Source organism: Lepisosteus platostomus, chromosome 6 (assembly GCF_059453375.1).
Source record: "Lepisosteus platostomus isolate fLepPlt1 chromosome 6, fLepPlt1.hap1, whole genome shotgun sequence".
Lineage (NCBI taxonomy): Eukaryota > Metazoa > Chordata > Actinopteri > Semionotiformes > Lepisosteidae > Lepisosteus > Lepisosteus platostomus.
The window spans coordinates 16,339,654-16,359,183 of record NC_142616.1 but is presented as its reverse complement, the minus strand read 5'-3'; the positions used below and the strand labels follow the sequence as shown (position 1 = coordinate 16,359,183).

At 54.2% G+C, this 19,530-nt stretch overlaps 30 non-coding genes across 30 annotated transcripts; 22 read left to right on the top strand and 8 right to left on the bottom strand.

Annotated features, from left to right (window-relative positions):
* Positions 1 to 875: 875 nt before the first annotated feature.
* Positions 876 to 947, bottom strand: trnap-ugg (transfer RNA proline (anticodon UGG)). The gene has a single exon. It is a non-coding gene; the product is annotated as a tRNA-Pro (tRNA).
* A 189-nt stretch (positions 948 to 1,136) lies between these two features.
* trnaa-ugc (transfer RNA alanine (anticodon UGC)) lies at positions 1,137 to 1,209 on the top strand. The gene has a single exon. It is a non-coding gene; the product is annotated as a tRNA-Ala (tRNA).
* Positions 1,210 to 1,616: 407 nt separating this feature from the next.
* On the top strand, positions 1,617 to 1,689 carry trnam-cau (transfer RNA methionine (anticodon CAU)). The gene has a single exon. It is a non-coding gene; the product is annotated as a tRNA-Met (tRNA).
* Positions 1,690 to 2,193: 504 nt separating this feature from the next.
* On the top strand, positions 2,194 to 2,266 carry trnaa-agc (transfer RNA alanine (anticodon AGC)). Its single transcript has one exon. It is a non-coding gene; the product is annotated as a tRNA-Ala (tRNA).
* Positions 2,267 to 3,001: 735 nt separating this feature from the next.
* On the bottom strand, positions 3,002 to 3,073 carry trnap-ugg (transfer RNA proline (anticodon UGG)). Its single transcript has one exon. It is a non-coding gene; the product is annotated as a tRNA-Pro (tRNA).
* Positions 3,074 to 3,742: 669 nt separating this feature from the next.
* On the top strand, positions 3,743 to 3,815 carry trnam-cau (transfer RNA methionine (anticodon CAU)). Its single transcript has one exon. It is a non-coding gene; the product is annotated as a tRNA-Met (tRNA).
* A 504-nt stretch (positions 3,816 to 4,319) lies between these two features.
* Positions 4,320 to 4,392, top strand: trnaa-agc (transfer RNA alanine (anticodon AGC)). The gene has a single exon. It is a non-coding gene; the product is annotated as a tRNA-Ala (tRNA).
* A 735-nt stretch (positions 4,393 to 5,127) lies between these two features.
* Positions 5,128 to 5,199, bottom strand: trnap-ugg (transfer RNA proline (anticodon UGG)). The gene has a single exon. It is a non-coding gene; the product is annotated as a tRNA-Pro (tRNA).
* Positions 5,200 to 5,388: 189 nt separating this feature from the next.
* trnaa-ugc (transfer RNA alanine (anticodon UGC)) lies at positions 5,389 to 5,461 on the top strand. The gene has a single exon. It is a non-coding gene; the product is annotated as a tRNA-Ala (tRNA).
* A 405-nt stretch (positions 5,462 to 5,866) lies between these two features.
* On the top strand, positions 5,867 to 5,939 carry trnam-cau (transfer RNA methionine (anticodon CAU)). Its single transcript has one exon. It is a non-coding gene; the product is annotated as a tRNA-Met (tRNA).
* A 504-nt stretch (positions 5,940 to 6,443) lies between these two features.
* Positions 6,444 to 6,516, top strand: trnaa-agc (transfer RNA alanine (anticodon AGC)). The gene has a single exon. It is a non-coding gene; the product is annotated as a tRNA-Ala (tRNA).
* A 735-nt stretch (positions 6,517 to 7,251) lies between these two features.
* Positions 7,252 to 7,323, bottom strand: trnap-ugg (transfer RNA proline (anticodon UGG)). Its single transcript has one exon. It is a non-coding gene; the product is annotated as a tRNA-Pro (tRNA).
* A 189-nt stretch (positions 7,324 to 7,512) lies between these two features.
* Positions 7,513 to 7,585, top strand: trnaa-ugc (transfer RNA alanine (anticodon UGC)). Its single transcript has one exon. It is a non-coding gene; the product is annotated as a tRNA-Ala (tRNA).
* A 405-nt stretch (positions 7,586 to 7,990) lies between these two features.
* trnam-cau (transfer RNA methionine (anticodon CAU)) lies at positions 7,991 to 8,063 on the top strand. The gene has a single exon. It is a non-coding gene; the product is annotated as a tRNA-Met (tRNA).
* A 504-nt stretch (positions 8,064 to 8,567) lies between these two features.
* On the top strand, positions 8,568 to 8,640 carry trnaa-agc (transfer RNA alanine (anticodon AGC)). The gene has a single exon. It is a non-coding gene; the product is annotated as a tRNA-Ala (tRNA).
* Positions 8,641 to 9,375: 735 nt separating this feature from the next.
* Positions 9,376 to 9,447, bottom strand: trnap-ugg (transfer RNA proline (anticodon UGG)). Its single transcript has one exon. It is a non-coding gene; the product is annotated as a tRNA-Pro (tRNA).
* A 669-nt stretch (positions 9,448 to 10,116) lies between these two features.
* trnam-cau (transfer RNA methionine (anticodon CAU)) lies at positions 10,117 to 10,189 on the top strand. Its single transcript has one exon. It is a non-coding gene; the product is annotated as a tRNA-Met (tRNA).
* Positions 10,190 to 10,693: 504 nt separating this feature from the next.
* trnaa-agc (transfer RNA alanine (anticodon AGC)) lies at positions 10,694 to 10,766 on the top strand. Its single transcript has one exon. It is a non-coding gene; the product is annotated as a tRNA-Ala (tRNA).
* A 735-nt stretch (positions 10,767 to 11,501) lies between these two features.
* On the bottom strand, positions 11,502 to 11,573 carry trnap-ugg (transfer RNA proline (anticodon UGG)). The gene has a single exon. It is a non-coding gene; the product is annotated as a tRNA-Pro (tRNA).
* A 669-nt stretch (positions 11,574 to 12,242) lies between these two features.
* On the top strand, positions 12,243 to 12,315 carry trnam-cau (transfer RNA methionine (anticodon CAU)). The gene has a single exon. It is a non-coding gene; the product is annotated as a tRNA-Met (tRNA).
* A 504-nt stretch (positions 12,316 to 12,819) lies between these two features.
* On the top strand, positions 12,820 to 12,892 carry trnaa-agc (transfer RNA alanine (anticodon AGC)). The gene has a single exon. It is a non-coding gene; the product is annotated as a tRNA-Ala (tRNA).
* Positions 12,893 to 13,888: 996 nt separating this feature from the next.
* Positions 13,889 to 13,961, top strand: trnaa-ugc (transfer RNA alanine (anticodon UGC)). Its single transcript has one exon. It is a non-coding gene; the product is annotated as a tRNA-Ala (tRNA).
* Positions 13,962 to 14,366: 405 nt separating this feature from the next.
* trnam-cau (transfer RNA methionine (anticodon CAU)) lies at positions 14,367 to 14,439 on the top strand. The gene has a single exon. It is a non-coding gene; the product is annotated as a tRNA-Met (tRNA).
* A 504-nt stretch (positions 14,440 to 14,943) lies between these two features.
* Positions 14,944 to 15,016, top strand: trnaa-agc (transfer RNA alanine (anticodon AGC)). Its single transcript has one exon. It is a non-coding gene; the product is annotated as a tRNA-Ala (tRNA).
* Positions 15,017 to 15,751: 735 nt separating this feature from the next.
* On the bottom strand, positions 15,752 to 15,823 carry trnap-ugg (transfer RNA proline (anticodon UGG)). The gene has a single exon. It is a non-coding gene; the product is annotated as a tRNA-Pro (tRNA).
* Positions 15,824 to 16,492: 669 nt separating this feature from the next.
* trnam-cau (transfer RNA methionine (anticodon CAU)) lies at positions 16,493 to 16,565 on the top strand. Its single transcript has one exon. It is a non-coding gene; the product is annotated as a tRNA-Met (tRNA).
* A 504-nt stretch (positions 16,566 to 17,069) lies between these two features.
* On the top strand, positions 17,070 to 17,142 carry trnaa-agc (transfer RNA alanine (anticodon AGC)). The gene has a single exon. It is a non-coding gene; the product is annotated as a tRNA-Ala (tRNA).
* Positions 17,143 to 17,877: 735 nt separating this feature from the next.
* Positions 17,878 to 17,949, bottom strand: trnap-ugg (transfer RNA proline (anticodon UGG)). Its single transcript has one exon. It is a non-coding gene; the product is annotated as a tRNA-Pro (tRNA).
* Positions 17,950 to 18,618: 669 nt separating this feature from the next.
* Positions 18,619 to 18,691, top strand: trnam-cau (transfer RNA methionine (anticodon CAU)). Its single transcript has one exon. It is a non-coding gene; the product is annotated as a tRNA-Met (tRNA).
* Positions 18,692 to 19,195: 504 nt separating this feature from the next.
* trnaa-agc (transfer RNA alanine (anticodon AGC)) lies at positions 19,196 to 19,268 on the top strand. The gene has a single exon. It is a non-coding gene; the product is annotated as a tRNA-Ala (tRNA).
* The last annotated feature ends 262 nt before the right edge of the window (positions 19,269 to 19,530 follow it).

The following is a 19,530-nucleotide window of genomic DNA, read 5'->3' as shown; positions in this document are numbered from 1 at the left end:
TGAAAGGACTGCCTTGCAGACCAAGGGCAGCGGGCGGTAAGACATGATGGCGAGAAGCCTGAAGCGAGGGGGATTAGCTCAAATGGTAGAGCGCTCGCTTAGCATGCGAGAAGTAGCGGGATCGATGCCCGCATCCTCCAGGTGCGAGTCTGGAGCTCTGGGAGCCAGGTGCTCTCCTTTAGCCTCTGCGACTTCTGATAGGTTCTCCTCCGCTCAACGTCCTTCAGCTGTCAAGTATTGAAGGGCCACGCCTCCTTCCCCACCTCAGTCTGCACCGAGTGCGTCTCCGGCATTTTCTCGTCCGATTTGGCAGCTTAGCAAATGAAAAGTATATCCGAGTGAAAACAATGCTGAGAATACTCTCACGAATCCTTAGAAGACGTGCGTTTGATCAACGATTGCTTAACATTCCCATTCGAGCCATCAAGCTCCTAGTTTTCCTTCAAATATTGAAAGCTGTCAGCGAGCACATCACGCTCTGCAGGACGGTGAAGTATTTGGAGTACTTCAACAGAAAGAAGAGCAGACAGCCCCGCAAATATGCGAGGCGCAGAGAGCGCAAGGCGAGCCCCGCACACGTTTCGGTGGCTGAGAGAGGGCGGTTTTTGCTTCTGCATTTCTCAAGTAATGGCGCATGACGACAAGCGATCGCGGTGCTCATTTACCACATAGCGGTGAGGAGTTTTCAGGACGTGTTCTTTTGAACGAGCAACGAGGTTGCCGCCTTGGACAGCTGACTGCACGCTGGCATTGTGCCACGTGATGAGGATTGACCAGGCTCCTTCAGTCATCAGTCACCTTCCATCGTTTGCCGTGAGCAGACGCTGCGAGGTGATGTGGATATCAGGTCCCAGGAGTGTGGAAGAAGAGGAAAAGGGCTCGTCCGGGATTTGAACCCGGGACCTCTCGCACCCAAAGCGAGAATCATACGCCTAGACCAACGAGCCACAGCGACTCTTCCGCTTCTGTGTTGTCAGCGAGCTGGAGGACGGGGGGAGGCGTCATTCGCTCGTCCCGTCAGACCTTCATCAATAAGTCAAGAAAGCCGACTGCCTTGCAGGCGAAGGGCAGTGGACGGCGCCCGGTAAGAGGGGAACAAGCGGCACAAGGCGACGCCGAGGAGGAAGGGACAGCGAGGGGGATTAGCTCACATGGTAGAGCGCTCGCTTTGCGTGCGAGAGGTAGCGGGATCGATGCCCGCATCCTCCAGGTGTACGCTGAGCGCTCGGTGTGCCGAAAGGTGTCCTTTAACCCCTGATCACGCCTTGCGAGGAGAGTGTGGAGCGTTTAGCAGCCACGCCCCCTTTTCATCTTCTCTCTGGCTTAAGTGCGTCTCCGCCACTCTCTCTTGACACTTCATGGCAGCATGTCAGAGGTCCGAGTGATGTTTTTAATGGCTGAGTGAGGGCACGATGCTGAAGCAGAGAGGCCATTTCAGCCAGAGAGACTTGTGCTAGGTGAGCTGTGAAAGACAGACTCGCGACAGAAACAAAGCCCCAAAGTCTCGGGTGAGATCAAAAGGCAAATGCAACACCCAGCAGCGGGTGTCGCAAGATTAGGGAACAGGCGTCTGAAATCCCTGTGAGGCAAACTTTCCGGCCCGAGTGCCGCAGCTGGCCTCGTTGGCGTAGTCGGTAGCGCGTCAGTCTCATAATCTGAAGGTCGTGAGTTCGATCCTCACACGGGGCAGGGCCACTCGCTTTCTTGCTCTTTTCAGACACTTGCAGCAACTATTCGCTCAGAACCACGTCTGCGTGCCTACCACGTGGAAAGCGTCACCTTTACACGGGAGAGGAGCAAAGCCGCACCCCTTTCCTACATAACCCTCACATTCAAAGTTAAGTCCACAAATTTGCCCTAACTTTCGCTGGCGCTGCTGTCAGCCTGCCCCTGTTGCCGATGAAAGGCTCACACAGCGTCATGACAGTTGCAAAACAATGTTCCACACTCCGTAAGCAACAACTTCAGTGTTTCAAGTCACCCGATATGCCGAGAGTCAAAGGAGCGCAAAACCCCAAGCGTCAAAAGACAAGATGAGTTGATGGAAAGAGCATTGAATTGAGGAGCACAAAAGTTCAGCTCGTACAATAGGCAAGGAAGGTCTATTCGTGCGTCTTCATCGCACTTGAAAGGACTGCCTTGCAGACCAAGGGCAGCGGGCGGTAAGACATGATGCCGAGAAGCCTGAAGCGAGGGGGATTAGCTCAAATGGTAGAGCGCTCGCTTAGCATGCGAGAGGTAGCGGGATCGATGCCCGCATCCTCCAGGTGCGAGTCTGGAGCTCTGGGAGCCAGGTGCTCTCCTTTAGCCTCTGCGACTTCTGATAGGTTCTCCTCCGCTCAACGTCCTTCAGCTGTCAAGCATTGAAGGGCCACGCCTCCTTCCCCACCTCAGTCTGCACCGAGTGCGTCTCCGGCATTTTCTCGTCCGATTTGGCAGCTTAGCAAATGAAAAGTATATCCGAGTGAAAACGGTGGTGAGAATACTCTCACGAATCCTTAGAAGACGTGCGTTTGATCAACGATTGCTTAACATTCACATTCGAGCCATCAAGCTCGTAGTATTCCTTCAAATATTGAAAGCTGTCAGCGAGCACATCACGCTCTGCAGGACGGTGAAGTATTTGGAGTATTTCAACAGAAAGAAGAGCAGACAGCCCCACAAATATGCGAGGCGCAGAGAGCGCAAGGCGAGCCCCGCACACGTTTCGGAGGCTGAGAGAGGGCGGTTTTTGCTTCTGCATTTCTCAAGTAATGGCGCATGACGACAAGCGATCGCGGTGCTCATTTACCACATAGCGGTGAGGAGTTTTCAGGACGTGTTCTTTTGAACGAGCAACGAGGTTGCCGCCTTGGACAGCTGACTGCACGCTGTCATTGTGCCACGTGATGAGGATTGACCAGGCTCCTTCAGTCATCAGTCACCTTCCATCGTTTGCCGTGAGCAGACGCTGCGAGGTGATGTGGATATCAGGTCCCAGGAGTGTGGAAGAAGAGGAAAAGGGCTCGTCCGGGATTTGAACCCGGGACCTCTCGCACCCAAAGCGAGAATCATACGCCTAGACCAACGAGCCACAGCGACTCTTCCGCTTCTGTGTTGTCAGCGAGCTGGAGGACGGGGGGAGGCGTCATTCGCTCGTCCCGTCAGACCTTCATCAATAAGTCAAGAAAGCCGACTGCCTTGCAGGCGAAGGGCAGTGGACGGCGCCCGGTAAGAGGGGAACAAGCGGCACAAGGCGACGCCGAGGAGGAAGGGACAGCGAGGGGGATTAGCTCACATGGTAGAGCGCTTGCTTTGCATGCGAGAGGTAGCGGGATCGATGCCCGCATCCTCCAGGTGTCCGCTGAGCGCTCGGTGTGCCGAAAGGTGTCCTTTAACCCCTGATCACGCCTTGCGAGGAGAGTGTGGAGCGTTTAGCAGCCACGCCCCCTTTTCATCTTCTCTCTGGCTTAAGTGCGTCTCCGCCACTCTCTCTTGACACTTCATGGCAGCATGTCAGAGGTCCGAGTGATGTTTTTAATGGCTGAGTGAGGGCACGATGCTGAAGCAGAGAGGCCATTTCAGCCAGAGAGACTTGTGCTAGGTGAGCTGTGAAAGACAGACTCGCGACAGAAACAAAGCCCCAAAGTCTCGGGTGAGATCAAAAGGCAAATGCAACACCCAGCAGCGGGTGTCGCAAGATTAGGGAACAGGCGTCTGAAATCCCTGTGAGGCAAACTTTCCGGCCCGAGTGCCGCAGCTGGCCTCGTTGGCGTAGTAGGTAGCGCGTCAGTCTCATAATCTGAAGGTCGTGAGTTCGATCCTCACACGGGGCAGGGCCACTCGCTTTCTTGCTCTTTTCAGACACTTGCAGCAACTATTCGCTCAGAACCACGTCTGCGTGCCTACCACGTGGAAAGCGTCACCTTTACACGGGAGAGGAGCAAAGCCGCACCCCTTTCCTACATAACCCTCACATTCAGAGTTAAGTCCACAAATTTGCCCTAACTTTCGCTGGCGCTGCTGTCAGCCTGCCCCTGTTGCCGATGAAAGGCTCACACAGCGTCATGACAGTTGCAAAACAATGTTCCACACTCCGTAAGCAACAACTTCAGTGTTTCAAGTCACCCGATATGCCGAGAGTCAAAGGAGCGCAAAACCCCAAGCGTCAAAAGACAAGATGAGTTGATGGAAAGAGCATTGAATTGAGGAGCACAAAAGTTCAGCTCGTACAATAGGCAAGGAAGGTCTATTCGTGCGTCTTCATCGCACTTGAAAGGACTGCCTTGCAGACCAAGGGCAGCGGGCGGTAAGACATGATGCCGAGAAGCCTGAAGCGAGGGGGATTAGCTCAAATGGTAGAGCGCTCGCTTAGCATGCGAGAGGTAGCGGGATCGATGCCCGCATCCTCCAGGTGCGAGTCTGGAGCTCTGGGAGCCAGGTGCTCTCCTTTAGCCTCTGCGACTTCTGATAGGTTCTCCTCCGCTCAACGTCCTTCAGCTGTCAAGCATTGAAGGGCCACGCCTCCTTCCCCACCTCAGTCTGCACCGAGTGCGTCTCCGGCATTTTCTCGTCCGATTTGGCAGCTTAGCAAATGAAAAGTATATCCGAGTGAAAACGGTGGTGAGAATACTCTCACGAATCCTTAGAAGACGTGCGTTTGATCAACGATTGCTTAACATTCACATTCGAGCCATCAAGCTCGTAGTTTTCCTTCAAATATTGAAAGCTGTCAGCGAGCACATCACGCTCTGCAGGACGGTGAAGTATTTGGAGTATTTCAACAGAAAGAAGAGCAGACAGCCCCACAAATATGCGAGGCGCAGAGAGCGCAAGGCGAGCCCCGCACACGTTTCGGAGGCTGAGAGAGGGCGGTTTTTGCTTCTGCATTTCTCAAGTAATGGCGCATGACGACAAGCGATCGCGGTGCTCATTTACCACATAGCGGTGAGGAGTTTTCAGGACGTGTTCTTTTGAACGAGCAACGAGGTTGCCGCCTTGGACAGCTGACTGCACGCTGTCATTGTGCCACGTGATGAGGATTGACCAGGCTCCTTCAGTCATCAGTCACCTTCCATCGTTTGCCGTGAGCAGACGCTGCGAGGTGATGTGGATATCAGGTCCCAGGAGTGTGGAAGAAGAGGAAAAGGGCTCGTCCGGGATTTGAACCCGGGACCTCTCGCACCCAAAGCGAGAATCATACGCCTAGACCAACGAGCCACAGCGACTCTTCCGCTTCTGTGTTGTCAGCGAGCTGGAGGACGGGGGGAGGCGTCATTCGCTCGTCCCGTCAGACCTTCATCAATAAGTCAAGAAAGCCGACTGCCTTGCAGGCGAAGGGCAGTGGACGGCGCCCGGTAAGAGGGGAACAAGCGGCACAAGGCGACGCCGAGGAGGAAGGGACAGCGAGGGGGATTAGCTCACATGGTAGAGCGCTCGCTTTGCATGCGAGAGGTAGCGGGATCGATGCCCGCATCCTCCAGGTGTACGCTGAGCGCTCGGTGTGCCGAAAGGTGTCCTTTAACCCCTGATCACGCCTTGCGAGGAGAGTGTGGAGCGTTTAGCAGCCACGCCCCCTTTTCATCTTCTCTCTGGCTTAAGTGCGTCTCCGCCACTCTCTCTTGACACTTCATGGCAGCATGTCAGAGGTCCGAGTGATGTTTTTAATGGCTGAGTGAGGGCACGATGCTGAAGCAGAGAGGCCATTTCAGCCAGAGACTTGTGCTAGGTGAGCTGTGAAAGACAGACTCGCGACAGAAACAAAGCCCCAAAGTCTCGGGTGAGATCAAAAGGCAAATGCAACACCCAGCAGCGGGTGTCGCAAGATTAGGGAACAGGCGTCTGAAATCCCTGTGAGGCAAACTTTCCGGCCCGAGTGCCGCAGCTGGCCTCGTTGGCGTAGTAGGTAGCGCGTCAGTCTCATAATCTGAAGGTCGTGAGTTCGATCCTCACACGGGGCAGGGCCACTCGCTTTCTTGCTCTTTTCAGACACTTGCAGCAACTATTCGCTCAGAACCACGTCTGCGTGCCTACCACGTGGAAAGCGTCACCTTTACACGGGAGAGGAGCAAAGCCGCACCCCTTTCCTACATAACCCTCACATTCAGAGTTAAGTCCACAAATTTGCCCTAACTTTCGCTGGCGCTGCTGTCAGCCTGCCCCTGTTGCCGATGAAAGGCTCACACAGCGTCATGACAGTTGCAAAACAATGTTCCACACTCCGTAAGCAACAACTTCAGTGTTTCAAGTCACCCGATATGCCGAGAGTCAAAGGAGCGCAAAACCCCAAGCGTCAAAAGACAAGATGAGTTGATGGAAAGAGCATTGAATTGAGGAGCACAAAAGTTCAGCTCGTACAATAGGCAAGGAAGGTCTATTCGTGCGTCTTCATCGCACTTGAAAGGACTGCCTTGCAGACCAAGGGCAGCGGGCGGTAAGACATGATGCCGAGAAGCCTGAAGCGAGGGGGATTAGCTCAAATGGTAGAGCGCTCGCTTAGCATGCGAGAGGTAGCGGGATCGATGCCCGCATCCTCCAGGTGCGAGTCTGGAGCTCTGGGAGCCAGGTGCTCTCCTTTAGCCTCTGCGACTTCTGATAGGTTCTCCTCCGCTCAACGTCCTTCAGCTGTCAAGCATTGAAGGGCCACGCCTCCTTCCCCACCTCAGTCTGCACCGAGTGCGTCTCCGGCATTTTCTCGTCCGATTTGGCAGCTTAGCAAATGAAAAGTATATCCGAGTGAAAACGGTGGTGAGAATACTCTCACGAATCCTTAGAAGACGTGCGTTTGATCAACGATTGCTTAACATTCACATTCGAGCCATCAAGCTCGTAGTTTTCCTTCAAATATTGAAAGCTGTCAGCGAGCACATCACGCTCTGCAGGACGGTGAAGTATTTTGAGTACTTCAACAGAAAGAAGAGCAGACAGCTCCGCAAATATGCGAGGCGCAGAGAGCGCAAGGCGAGCCCCGCACACGTTTCGGTGGCTGAGAGAGGGCGGTTTTTGCTTCTGCATTTCTCAAGTAATGGCGCATGACAACAAGCGATCGCGGTGCTCATTTACCACATAGCGGTGAGGAGTTTTCAGGACGTGTTCTTTTGAACGAGCAACGAGGTTGCCGCCTTGGACAGCTGACTGCACGCTGTCATTGTGCCACGTGATGAGGATTGACCAGGCTCCTTCAGTCATCAGTCACCTTCCATCGTTTGCCGTGAGCAGACGCTGCGAGGTGATGTGGATATCAGGTCCCAGGAGTGTGGAAGAAGAGGAAAAGGGCTCGTCCGGGATTTGAACCCGGGACCTCTCGCACCCAAAGCGAGAATCATACGCCTAGACCAACGAGCCACAGCGACTCTTCCGCTTCTGTGTTGTCAGCGAGCTGGAGGACGGGGGGAGGCGTCATTCGCTCGTCCCGTCAGACCTTCATCAATAAGTCAAGAAAGCCGACTGCCTTGCAGGCGAAGGGCAGTGGACGGCGCCCGGTAAGAGGGGAACAAGCGGCACAAGGCGACGCCGAGGAGGAAGGGACAGCGAGGGGGATTAGCTCACATGGTAGAGCGCTCGCTTTGCATGCGAGAGGTAGCGGGATCGATGCCCGCATCCTCCAGGTGTACGCTGAGCGCTCGGTGTGCCGAAAGGTGTCCTTTAACCCCTGATCACGCCTTGCGAGGAGAGTGTGGAGCGTTTAGCAGCCACGCCCCCTTTTCATCTTCTCTCTGGCTTAAGTGCGTCTCCGCCACTCTCTCTTGACACTTCATGGCAGCATGTCAGAGGTCCGAGTGATGTTTTTAATGGCTGAGTGAGGGCACGATGCTGAAGCAGAGAGGCCATTTCAGCCAGAGACTTGTGCTAGGTGAGCTGTGAAAGACAGACTCGCGACAGAAACAAAGCCCCAAAGTCTCGGGTGAGATCAAAAGGCAAATGCAACACCCAGCAGCGGGTGTCGCAAGATTAGGGAACAGGCGTCTGAAATCCCTGTGAGGCAAACTTTCCGGCCCGAGTGCCGCAGCTGGCCTCGTTGGCGTAGTAGGTAGCGCGTCAGTCTCATAATCTGAAGGTCGTGAGTTCGATCCTCACACGGGGCAGGGCCACTCGCTTTCTTGCTCTTTTCAGACACTTGCAGCAACTATTCGCTCAGAACCACGTCTGCGTGCCTACCACGTGGAAAGCGTCACCTTTACACGGGAGAGGAGCAAAGCCGCACCCCTTTCCTACATAACCCTCACATTCAGAGTTAAGTCCACAAATTTGCCCTAACTTTCGCTGGCGCTGCTGTCAGCCTGCCCCTGTTGCCGATGAAAGGCTCACACAGCGTCATGACAGTTGCAAAACAATGTTCCACACTCCGTAAGCAACAACTTCAGTGTTTCAAGTCACCCGATATGCCGAGAGTCAAAGGAGCGCAAAACCCCAAGCGTCAAAAGACAAGATGAGTTGATGGAAAGAGCATTGAATTGAGGAGCACAAAAGTTCAGCTCGTACAATAGGCAAGGAAGGTCTATTCGTGCGTCTTCATCGCACTTGAAAGGACTGCCTTGCAGACCAAGGGCAGCGGGCGGTAAGACATGATGCCGAGAAGCCTGAAGCGAGGGGGATTAGCTCAAATGGTAGAGCGCTCGCTTAGCATGCGAGAGGTAGCGGGATCGATGCCCGCATCCTCCAGGTGCGAGTCTGGAGCTCTGGGAGCCAGGTGCTCTCCTTTAGCCTCTGCGACTTCTGATAGGTTCTCCTCCGCTCAACGTCCTTCAGCTGTCAAGCATTGAAGGGCCACGCCTCCTTCCCCACCTCAGTCTGCACCGAGTGCGTCTCCGGCATTTTCTCGTCCGATTTGGCAGCTTAGCAAATGAAAAGTATATCCGAGTGAAAACGGTGGTGAGAATACTCTCACGAATCCTTAGAAGACGTGCGTTTGATCAACGATTGCTTAACATTCACATTCGAGCCATCAAGCTCGTAGTTTTCCTTCAAATATTGAAAGCTGTCAGCGAGCACATCACGCTCTGCAGGACGGTGAAGTATTTTGAGTACTTCAACAGAAAGAAGAGCAGACAGCTCCGCAAATATGCGAGGCGCAGAGAGCGCAAGGCGAGCCCCGCACACGTTTCGGTGGCTGAGAGAGGGCGGTTTTTGCTTCTGCATTTCTCAAGTAATGGCGCATGACAACAAGCGATCGCGGTGCTCATTTACCACATAGCGGTGAGGAGTTTTCAGGACGTGTTCTTTTGAACGAGCAACGAGGTTGCCGCCTTGGACAGCTGACTGCACGCTGTCATTGTGCCACGTGATGAGGATTGACCAGGCTCCTTCAGTCATCAGTCACCTTCCATCGTTTGCCGTGAGCAGACGCTGCGAGGTGATGTGGATATCAGGTCCCAGGAGTGTGGAAGAGGAGGAAAAGGGCTCGTCCGGGATTTGAACCCGGGACCTCTCGCACCCAAAGCGAGAATCATACGCCTAGACCAACGAGCCACAGCGACTCTTCCGCTTCTGTGTTGTCAGCGAGCTGGAGGACGGGGGGAGGCGTCATTCGCTCGTCCCGTCAGACCTTCATCAATAAGTCAAGAAAGCCGACTGCCTTGCAGGCGAAGGGCAGTGGACGGCACCCGGTAAGAGGGGAACAAGCGGCACAAGGCGACGCCGAGGAGGAAGGGACAGCGAGGGGGATTAGCTCACATGGTAGAGCGCTCGCTTTGCATGCGAGAGGTAGCGGGATCGATGCCCGCATCTTCCAGGTGTACGCTGAGCGCTCGGTGTGCCGAAAGGTGTCCTTTAACCCCTGATCACGCCTTGCGAGGAGAGTGTGGAGCGTTTAGCAGCCACGCCCCCTTTTCATCTTCTCTCTGGCTTAAGTGCGTCTCCGCCACTCTCTCTTGACACTTCATGGCAGCATGTCAGAGGTCCGAGTGATGTTTTTAATGGCTGAGTGAGGGCACGATGCTGAAGCAGAGAGGCCATTTCAGCCAGAGAGACTTGTGCTAGGTGAGCTGTGAAAGACAGACTCGCGACAGAAACAAAGCCCCAAAGTCTCGGGTGAGATCAAAAGGCAAATGCAACACCCAGCAGCGGGTGTCGCAAGATTAGGGAACAGGCGTCTGAAATCCCTGTGAGGCAAACTTTCCGGCCCGAGTGCCGCAGCTGGCCTCGTTGGCGTAGTAGGTAGCGCGTCAGTCTCATAATCTGAAGGTCGTGAGTTCGATCCTCACACGGGGCAGGGCCACTCGCTTTCTTGCTCTTTTCAGACACTTGCAGCAACTATTCGCTCAGAACCACGTCTGCGTGCCTACCACGTGGAAAGCGTCACCTTTACACGGGAGAGGAGCAAAGCCGCACCCCTTTCCTACATAACCCTCACATTCAGAGTTAAGTCCACAAATTTGCCCTAACTTTCGCTGGCGCTGCTGTCAGCCTGCCCCTGTTGCCGATGAAAGGCTCACACAGCGTCATGACAGTTGCAAAACAATGTTCCACACTCCGTAAGCAACAACTTCAGTGTTTCAAGTCACCCGATATGCCGAGAGTCAAAGGAGCGCAAAACCCCAAGCGTCAAAAGACAAGATGAGTTGATGGAAAGAGCATTGAATTGAGGAGCACAAAAGTTCAGCTCGTACAATAGGCAAGGAAGGTCTATTCGTGCGTCTTCATCGCACTTGAAAGGACTGCCTTGCAGACCAAGGGCAGCGGGCGGTAAGACATGATGCCGAGAAGCCTGAAGCGAGGGGGATTAGCTCAAATGGTAGAGCGCTCGCTTAGCATGCGAGAGGTAGCGGGATCGATGCCCGCATCCTCCAGGTGCGAGTCTGGAGCTCTGGGAGCCAGGTGCTCTCCTTTAGCCTCTGCGACTTCTGATAGGTTCTCCTCCGCTCAACGTCCTTCAGCTGTCAAGCATTGAAGGGCCACGCCTCCTTCCCCACCTCAGTCTGCACCGAGTGCGTCTCCGGCATTTTCTCGTCCGATTTGGCAGCTTAGCAAATGAAAAGTATATCCGAGTGAAAACGGTGGTGAGAATACTCTCACGAATCCTTAGAAGACGTGCGTTTGATCAACGATTGCTTAACATTCACATTCGAGCCATCAAGCTCGTAGTTTTCCTTCAAATATTGAAAGCTGTCAGCGAGCACATCACGCTCTGCAGGACGGTGAAGTATTTGGAGTATTTCAACAGAAAGAAGAGCAGACAGCCCCACAAATATGCGAGGCGCAGAGAGCGCAAGGCGAGCCCCGCACACGTTTCGGAGGCTGAGAGAGGGCGGTTTTTGCTTCTGCATTTCTCAAGTAATGGCGCATGACGACAAGCGATCGCGGTGCTCATTTACCACATAGCGGTGAGGAGTTTTCAGGACGTGTTCTTTTGAACGAGCAACGAGGTTGCCGCCTTGGACAGCTGACTGCACGCTGTCATTGTGCCACGTGATGAGGATTGACCAGGCTCCTTCAGTCATCAGTCACCTTCCATCGTTTGCCGTGAGCAGACGCTGCGAGGTGATGTGGATATCAGGTCCCAGGAGTGTGGAAGAAGAGGAAAAGGGCTCGTCCGGGATTTGAACCCGGGACCTCTCGCACCCAAAGCGAGAATCATACGCCTAGACCAACGAGCCACAGCGACTCTTCCGCTTCTGTGTTGTCAGCGAGCTGGAGGACGGGGGGAGGCGTCATTCGCTCGTCCCGTCAGACCTTCATCAATAAGTCAAGAAAGCCGACTGCCTTGCAGGCGAAGGGCAGTGGACGGCGCCCGGTAAGAGGGGAACAAGCGGCACAAGGCGACGCCGAGGAGGAAGGGACAGCGAGGGGGATTAGCTCACATGGTAGAGCGCTTGCTTTGCATGCGAGAGGTAGCGGGATCGATGCCCGCATCCTCCAGGTGTCCGCTGAGCGCTCGGTGTGCCGAAAGGTGTCCTTTAACCCCTGATCACGCCTTGCGAGGAGAGTGTGGAGCGTTTAGCAGCCACGCCCCCTTTTCATCTTCTCTCTGGCTTAAGTGCGTCTCCGCCACTCTCTCTTGACACTTCATGGCAGCATGTCAGAGGTCCGAGTGATGTTTTTAATGGCTGAGTGAGGGCACGATGCTGAAGCAGAGAGGCCATTTCAGCCAGAGAGACTTGTGCTAGGTGAGCTGTGAAAGACAGACTCGCGACAGAAACAAAGCCCCAAAGTCTCGGGTGAGATCAAAAGGCAAATGCAACACCCAGCAGCGGGTGTCGCAAGATTAGGGAACAGGCGTCTGAAATCCCTGTGAGGCAAACTTTCCGGCCCGAGTGCCGCAGCTGGCCTCGTTGGCGTAGTAGGTAGCGCGTCAGTCTCATAATCTGAAGGTCGTGAGTTCGATCCTCACACGGGGCAGGGCCACTCGCTTTCTTGCTCTTTTCAGACACTTGCAGCAACTATTCGCTCAGAACCACGTCTGCGTGCCTACCACGTGGAAAGCGTCACCTTTACACGGGAGAGGAGCAAAGCCGCACCCCTTTCCTACATAACCCTCACATTCAGAGTTAAGTCCACAAATTTGCCCTAACTTTCGCTGGCGCTGCTGTCAGCCTGCCCCTGTTGCCGATGAAAGGCTCACACAGCGTCATGACAGTTGCAAAACAATGTTCCACACTCCGTAAGCAACAACTTCAGTGTTTCAAGTCACCCGATATGCCGAGAGTCAAAGGAGCGCAAAACCCCAAGCGTCAAAAGACAAGATGAGTTGATGGAAAGAGCATTGAATTGAGGAGCACAAAAGTTCAGCTCGTACAATAGGCAAGGAAGGTCTATTCGTGCGTCTTCATCGCACTTGAAAGGACTGCCTTGCAGACCAAGGGCAGCGGGCGGTAAGACATGATGCCGAGAAGCCTGAAGCGAGGGGGATTAGCTCAAATGGTAGAGCGCTCGCTTAGCATGCGAGAGGTAGCGGGATCGATGCCCGCATCCTCCAGGTGCGAGTCTGGAGCTCTAGGAGCCAGGTGCTCTCCTTTAGCCTCTGCGACTTCTGATAGGTTCTCCTCCGCTCAACGTCCTTCAGCTGTCAAGCATTGAAGGGCCACGCCTCCTTCCCCACCTCAGTCTGCACCGAGTGCGTCTCCGGCATTTTCTCGTCCGATTTGGCAGCTTAGCAAATGAAAAGTATATCCGAGTGAAAACGGTGGTGAGAATACTCTCACGAATCCTTAGAAGACGTGCGTTTGATCAACGATTGCTTAACATTCACATTCGAGCCATCAAGCTCGTAGTTTTCCTTCAAATATTGAAAGCTGTCAGCGAGCACATCACGCTCTGCAGGACGGTGAAGTATTTGGAGTATTTCAACAGAAAGAAGAGCAGACAGCCCCACAAATATGCGAGGCGCAGAGAGCGCAAGGCGAGCCCCGCACACGTTTCGGAGGCTGAGAGAGGGCGGTTTTTGCTTCTGCATTTCTCAAGTAATGGCGCATGACGACAAGCGATCGCGGTGCTCATTTACCACATAGCGGTGAGGAGTTTTCAGGACGTGTTCTTTTGAACGAGCAACGAGGTTGCCGCCTTGGACAGCTGACTGCACGCTGTCATTGTGCCACGTGATGAGGATTGACCAGGCTCCTTCAGTCATCAGTCACCTTCCATCGTTTGCCGTGAGCAGACGCTGCGAGGTGATGTGGATATCAGGTCCCAGGAGTGTGGAAGAAGAGGAAAAGGGTTCGTCCGGGATTTGAACCCGGGACCTCTCGCACCCAAAGCGAGAATCATACGCCTAGACCAACGAGCCACAGCGACTCTTCCGCTTCTGTGTTGTCAGCGAGCTGGAGGACGGGGGGAGGCGTCATTCGCTCGTCCCGTCAGACCTTCATCAATAAGTCAAGAAAGCCGACTGCCTTGCAGGCGAAGGGCAGTGGACGGCGCCCGGTAAGAGGGGAACAAGCGGCACAAGGCGACGCCGAGGACGAAGGGACAGCGAGGGGGATTAGCTCACATGGTAGAGCGCTCGCTTTGCATGCGAGAGGTAGCGGGATCGATGCCCGCATCCTCCAGGTGTACGCTGAGCGCTCGGTGTGCCGAAAGGTGTCCTTTAACCCCTGATCACGCCTTGCGAGGAGAGTGTGGAGCGTTTAGCAGCCACGCCCCCTTTTCATCTTCTCTCTGGCTTAAGTGCGTCTCCGCCACTCTCTCTTGACACTTCATGGCAGCATGTCAGAGGTCCGAGTGATGTTTTTAATGGCTGAGTGAGGGCACGATGCTGAAGCAGAGAGGCCATTTCAGCCAGAGACTTGTGCTAGGTGAGCTGTGAAAGACAGACTCGCGACAGAAACAAAGCCCCAAAGTCTCGGGTGAGATCAAAAGGCAAATGCAACACCCAGCAGCGGGTGTCGCAAGATTAGGGAACAGGCGTCTGAAATCCCTGTGAGGCAAACTTTCCGGCCCGAGTGCCGCAGCTGGCCTCGTTGGCGTAGTAGGTAGCGCGTCAGTCTCATAATCTGAAGGTCGTGAGTTCGATCCTCACACGGGGCAGGGCCACTCGCTTTCTTGCTCTTTTCAGACACTTGCAGCAACTATTCGCTCAGAACCACGTCTGCGTGCCTACCACGTGGAAAGCGTCACCTTTACACGGGAGAGGAGCAAAGCCGCACCCCTTTCCTACATAACCCTCACATTCAGAGTTAAGTCCACAAATTTGCCCTAACTTTCGCTGGCGCTGCTGTCAGCCTGCCCCTGTTGCCGATGAAAGGCTCACACAGCGTCATGACAGTTGCAAAACAATGTTCCACACTCCGTAAGCAACAACTTCAGTGTTTCAAGTCACCCGATATGCCGAGAGTCAAAGGAGCGCAAAACCCCAAGCGTCAAAAGACAAGATGAGTTGATGGAAAGAGCATTGAATTGAGGAGCACAAAAGTTCAGCTCGTACAATAGGCAAGGAAGGTCTATTCGTGCGTCTTCATCGCACTTGAAAGGACTGCCTTGCAGACCAAGGGCAGCGGGCGGTAAGACATGATGCCGAGAAGCCTGAAGCGAGGGGGATTAGCTCAAATGGTAGAGCGCTCGCTTAGCATGCGAGAGGTAGCGGGATCGATGCCCGCATCCTCCAGGTGCGAGTCTGGAGCTCTGGGAGCCAGGTGCTCTCCTTTAGCCTCTGCGACTTCTGATAGGTTCTCCTCCGCTCAACGTCCTTCAGCTGTCAAGCATTGAAGGGCCACGCCTCCTTCCCCACCTCAGTCTGCACCGAGTGCGTCTCCGGCATTTTCTCGTCCGATTTGGCAGCTTAGCAAATGAAAAGTATATCCGAGTGAAAACGGTGGTGAGAATACTCTCACGAATCCTTAGAAGACGTGCGTTTGATCAACGATTGCTTAACATTCACATTCGAGCCATCAAGCTCGTAGTTTTCCTTCAAATATTGAAAGCTGTCAGCGAGCACATCACGCTCTGCAGGACGGTGAAGTATTTTGAGTACTTCAACAGAAAGAAGAGCAGACAGCTCCGCAAATATGCGAGGCGCAGAGAGCGCAAGGCGAGCCCCGCACACGTTTCGGTGGCTGAGAGAGGGCGGTTTTTGCTTCTGCATTTCTCAAGTAATGGCGCATGACAACAAGCGATCGCGGTGCTCATTTACCACATAGCGGTGAGGAGTTTTCAGGACGTGTTCTTTTGAACGAGCAACGAGGTTGCCGCCTTGGACAGCTGACTGCACGCTGTCATTGTGCCACGTGATGAGGATTGACCAGGCTCCTTCAGTCATCAGTCACCTTCCATCGTTTGCCGTGAGCAGACGCTGCGAGGTGATGTGGATATCAGGTCCCAGGAGTGTGGAAGAGGAGGAAAAGGGCTCGTCCGGGATTTGAACCCGGGACCTCTCGCACCCAAAGCGAGAATCATACGCCTAGACCAACGAGCCACAGCGACTCTTCCGCTTCTGTGTTGTCAGCGAGCTGGAGGACGGGGGGAGGCGTCATTCGCTCGTCCCGTCAGACCTTCATCAATAAGTCAAGAAAGCCGACTGCCTTGCAGGCGAAGGGCAGTGGACGGCACCCGGTAAGAGGGGAACAAGCGGCACAAGGCGACGCCGAGGAGGAAGGGACAGCGAGGGGGATTAGCTCACATGGTAGAGCGCTCGCTTTGCATGCGAGAGGTAGCGGGATCGATGCCCGCATCTTCCAGGTGTACGCTGAGCGCTCGGTGTGCCGAAAGGTGTCCTTTAACCCCTGATCACGCCTTGCGAGGAGAGTGTGGAGCGTTTAGCAGCCACGCCCCCTTTTCATCTTCTCTCTGGCTTAAGTGCGTCTCCGCCACTCTCTCTTGACACTTCATGGCAGCATGTCAGAGGTCCGAGTGATGTTTTTAATGGCTGAGTGAGGGCACGATGCTGAAGCAGAGAGGCCATTTCAGCCAGAGAGACTTGTGCTAGGTGAGCTGTGAAAGACAGACTCGCGACAGAAACAAAGCCCCAAAGTCTCGGGTGAGATCAAAAGGCAAATGCAACACCCAGCAGCGGGTGTCGCAAGATTAGGGAACAGGCGTCTGAAATCCCTGTGAGGCAAACTTTCCGGCCCGAGTGCCGCAGCTGGCCTCGTTGGCGTAGTAGGTAGCGCGTCAGTCTCATAATCTGAAGGTCGTGAGTTCGATCCTCACACGGGGCAGGGCCACTCGCTTTCTTGCTCTTTTCAGACACTTGCAGCAACTATTCGCTCAGAACCACGTCTGCGTGCCTACCACGTGGAAAGCGTCACCTTTACACGGGAGAGGAGCAAAGCCGCACCCCTTTCCTACATAACCCTCACATTCAGAGTTAAGTCCACAAATTTGCCCTAACTTTCGCTGGCGCTGCTGTCAGCCTGCCCCTGTTGCCGATGAAAGGCTCACACAGCGTCATGACAGTTGCAAAACAATGTTCCACACTCCGTAAGCAACAACTTCAGTGTTTCAAGTCACCCGATATGCCGAGAGTCAAAGGAGCGCAAAACCCCAAGCGTCAAAAGACAAGATGAGTTGATGGAAAGAGCATTGAATTGAGGAGCACAAAAGTTCAGCTCGTACAATAGGCAAGGAAGGTCTATTCGTGCGTCTTCATCGCACTTGAAAGGACTGCCTTGCAGACCAAGGGCAGCGGGCGGTAAGACATGATGCCGAGAAGCCTGAAGCGAGGGGGATTAGCTCAAATGGTAGAGCGCTCGCTTAGCATGCGAGAGGTAGCGGGATCGATGCCCGCATCCTCCAGGTGCGAGTCTGGAGCTCTGGGAGCCAGGTGCTCTCCTTTAGCCTCTGCGACTTCTGACAGGTTCTCCTCCGCTCAACGTCCTTCAGCTGTCAAGCATTGAAGGGCCACGCCTCCTTCCCCACCTCAGTCTGCACCGAGTGCGTCTCCGGCATTTTCTCGTCCGATTTGGCAGCTTAGCAAATGAAAAGTATATCCGAGTGAAAACGGTGGTGAGAATACTCTCACGAATCCTTAGAAGACGTGCGTTTGATCAACGATTGCTTAACATTCACATTCGAGCCATCAAGCTCGTAGTTTTCCTTCAAATATTGAAAGCTGTCAGCGAGCACATCACGCTCTGCAGGACGGTGAAGTATTTTGAGTACTTCAACAGAAAGAAGAGCAGACAGCTCCGCAAATATGCGAGGCGCAGAGAGCGCAAGGCGAGCCCCGCACACGTTTCGGTGGCTGAGAGAGGGCGGTTTTTGCTTCTGCATTTCTCAAGTAATGGCGCATGACAACAAGCGATCGCGGTGCTCATTTACGACATAGCGGTGAGGAGTTTTCAGGACGTGTTCTTTTGAACGAGCAACGAGGTTGCCGCCTTGGACAGCTGACTGCACGCTGTCATTGTGCCACGTGATGAGGATTGACCAGGCTCCTTCAGTCATCAGTCACCTTCCATCGTTTGCCGTGAGCAGACGCTGCGAGGTGATGTGGATATCAGGTCCCAGGAGTGTGGAAGAAGAGGAAAAGGGCTCGTCCGGGATTTGAACCCGGGACCTCTCGCACCCAAAGCGAGAATCATACGCCTAGACCAACGAGCCACAGCGACTCTTCCGCTTCTGTGTTGTCAGCGAGCTGGAGGACGGGGGGAGGCGTCATTCGCTCGTCCCGTCAGACCTTCATCAATAAGTCAAGAAAGCCGACTGCCTTGCAGGCGAAGGGCAGTGGACGGCGCCCGGTAAGAGGGGAACAAGCGGCACAAGGCGACGCCGAGGAGGAAGGGACAGCGAGGGGGATTAGCTCACATGGTAGAGCGCTCGCTTTGCATGCGAGAGGTAGCGGGATCGATGCCCGCATCTTCCAGGTGTACGCTGAGCGCTCGGTGTGCCGAAAGGTGTCCTTTAACCCCTGATCACGCCTTGCGAGGAGAGTGTGGAGCGTTTAGCAGCCACGCCCCCTTTTCATCTTCTCTCTGGCTTAAGTGCGTCTCCGCCACTCTCTCTTGACACTTCATGGCAGCATGTCAGAGGTCCGAGTGATGTTTTTAATGGCTGAGTGAGGGCACGATGCTGAAGCAGAGAGGCCATTTCAGCCAGAGAGACTTGTGCTAGGTGAGCTGTGAAAGACAGACTCGCGACAGAAACAAAGCCCCAAAGTCTCGGGTGAGATCAAAAGGCAAATGCAACACCCAGCAGCGGGTGTCGCAAGATTAGGGAACAGGCGTCTGAAATCCGTGTGAGGCAAACTTTCCGGCCCGAGTGCCGCAGCTGGCCTCGTTGGCGTAGTAGGTAGCGCGTCAGTCTCATAATCTGAAGGTCGTGAGTTCGATCCTCACACGGGGCAGGGCCACTCGCTTTCTTGCTCTTTTCAGACACTTGCAGCAACTATTCGCTCAGAACCACGTCTGCGTGCCTACCACGTGGAAAGCGTCACCTTTACACGGGAGAGGAGCAAAGCCGCACCCCTTTCCTACATAACCCTCACATTCAGAGTTAAGTCCACAAATTTGCCCTAACTTTCGCTGGCGCTGCTGTCAGCCTGCCCCTGTTGCCGATGAAAGGCTCACACAGCGTCATGACAGTTGCAAAACAATGTTCCACACTCCGTAAGCAACAACTTCAGTGTTTCAAGTCACCCGATATGCCGAGAGTCAAAGGAGCGCAAAACCCCAAGCGTCAAAAGACAAGATGAGTTGATGGAAAGAGCATTGAATTGAGGAGCACAAAAGTTCAGCTCGTACAATAGGCAAGGAAGGTCTATTCGTGCGTCTTCATCGCACTTGAAAGGACTGCCTTGCAGACCAAGGGCAGCGGGCGGTAAGACATGATGCCGAGAAGCCTGAAGCGAGGGGGATTAGCTCAAATGGTAGAGCGCTCGCTTAGCATGCGAGAGGTAGCGGGATCGATGCCCGCATCCTCCAGGTGCGAGTCTGGAGCTCTGGGAGCCAGGTGCTCTCCTTTAGCCTCTGCGACTTCTGATAGGTTCTCCTCCGCTCAACGTCCTTCAGCTGTCAAGCATTGAAGGGCCACGCCTCCTTCCCCACCTCAGTCTGCACCGAGTGCGTCTCCGGCATTTTCTCGTCCGATTTGGCAGCTTAGCAAATGAAAAGTATATCCGAGTGAAAACGGTGGTGAGAATACTCTCACGAATCCTTAGAAGACGTGCGTTTGATCAACGATTGC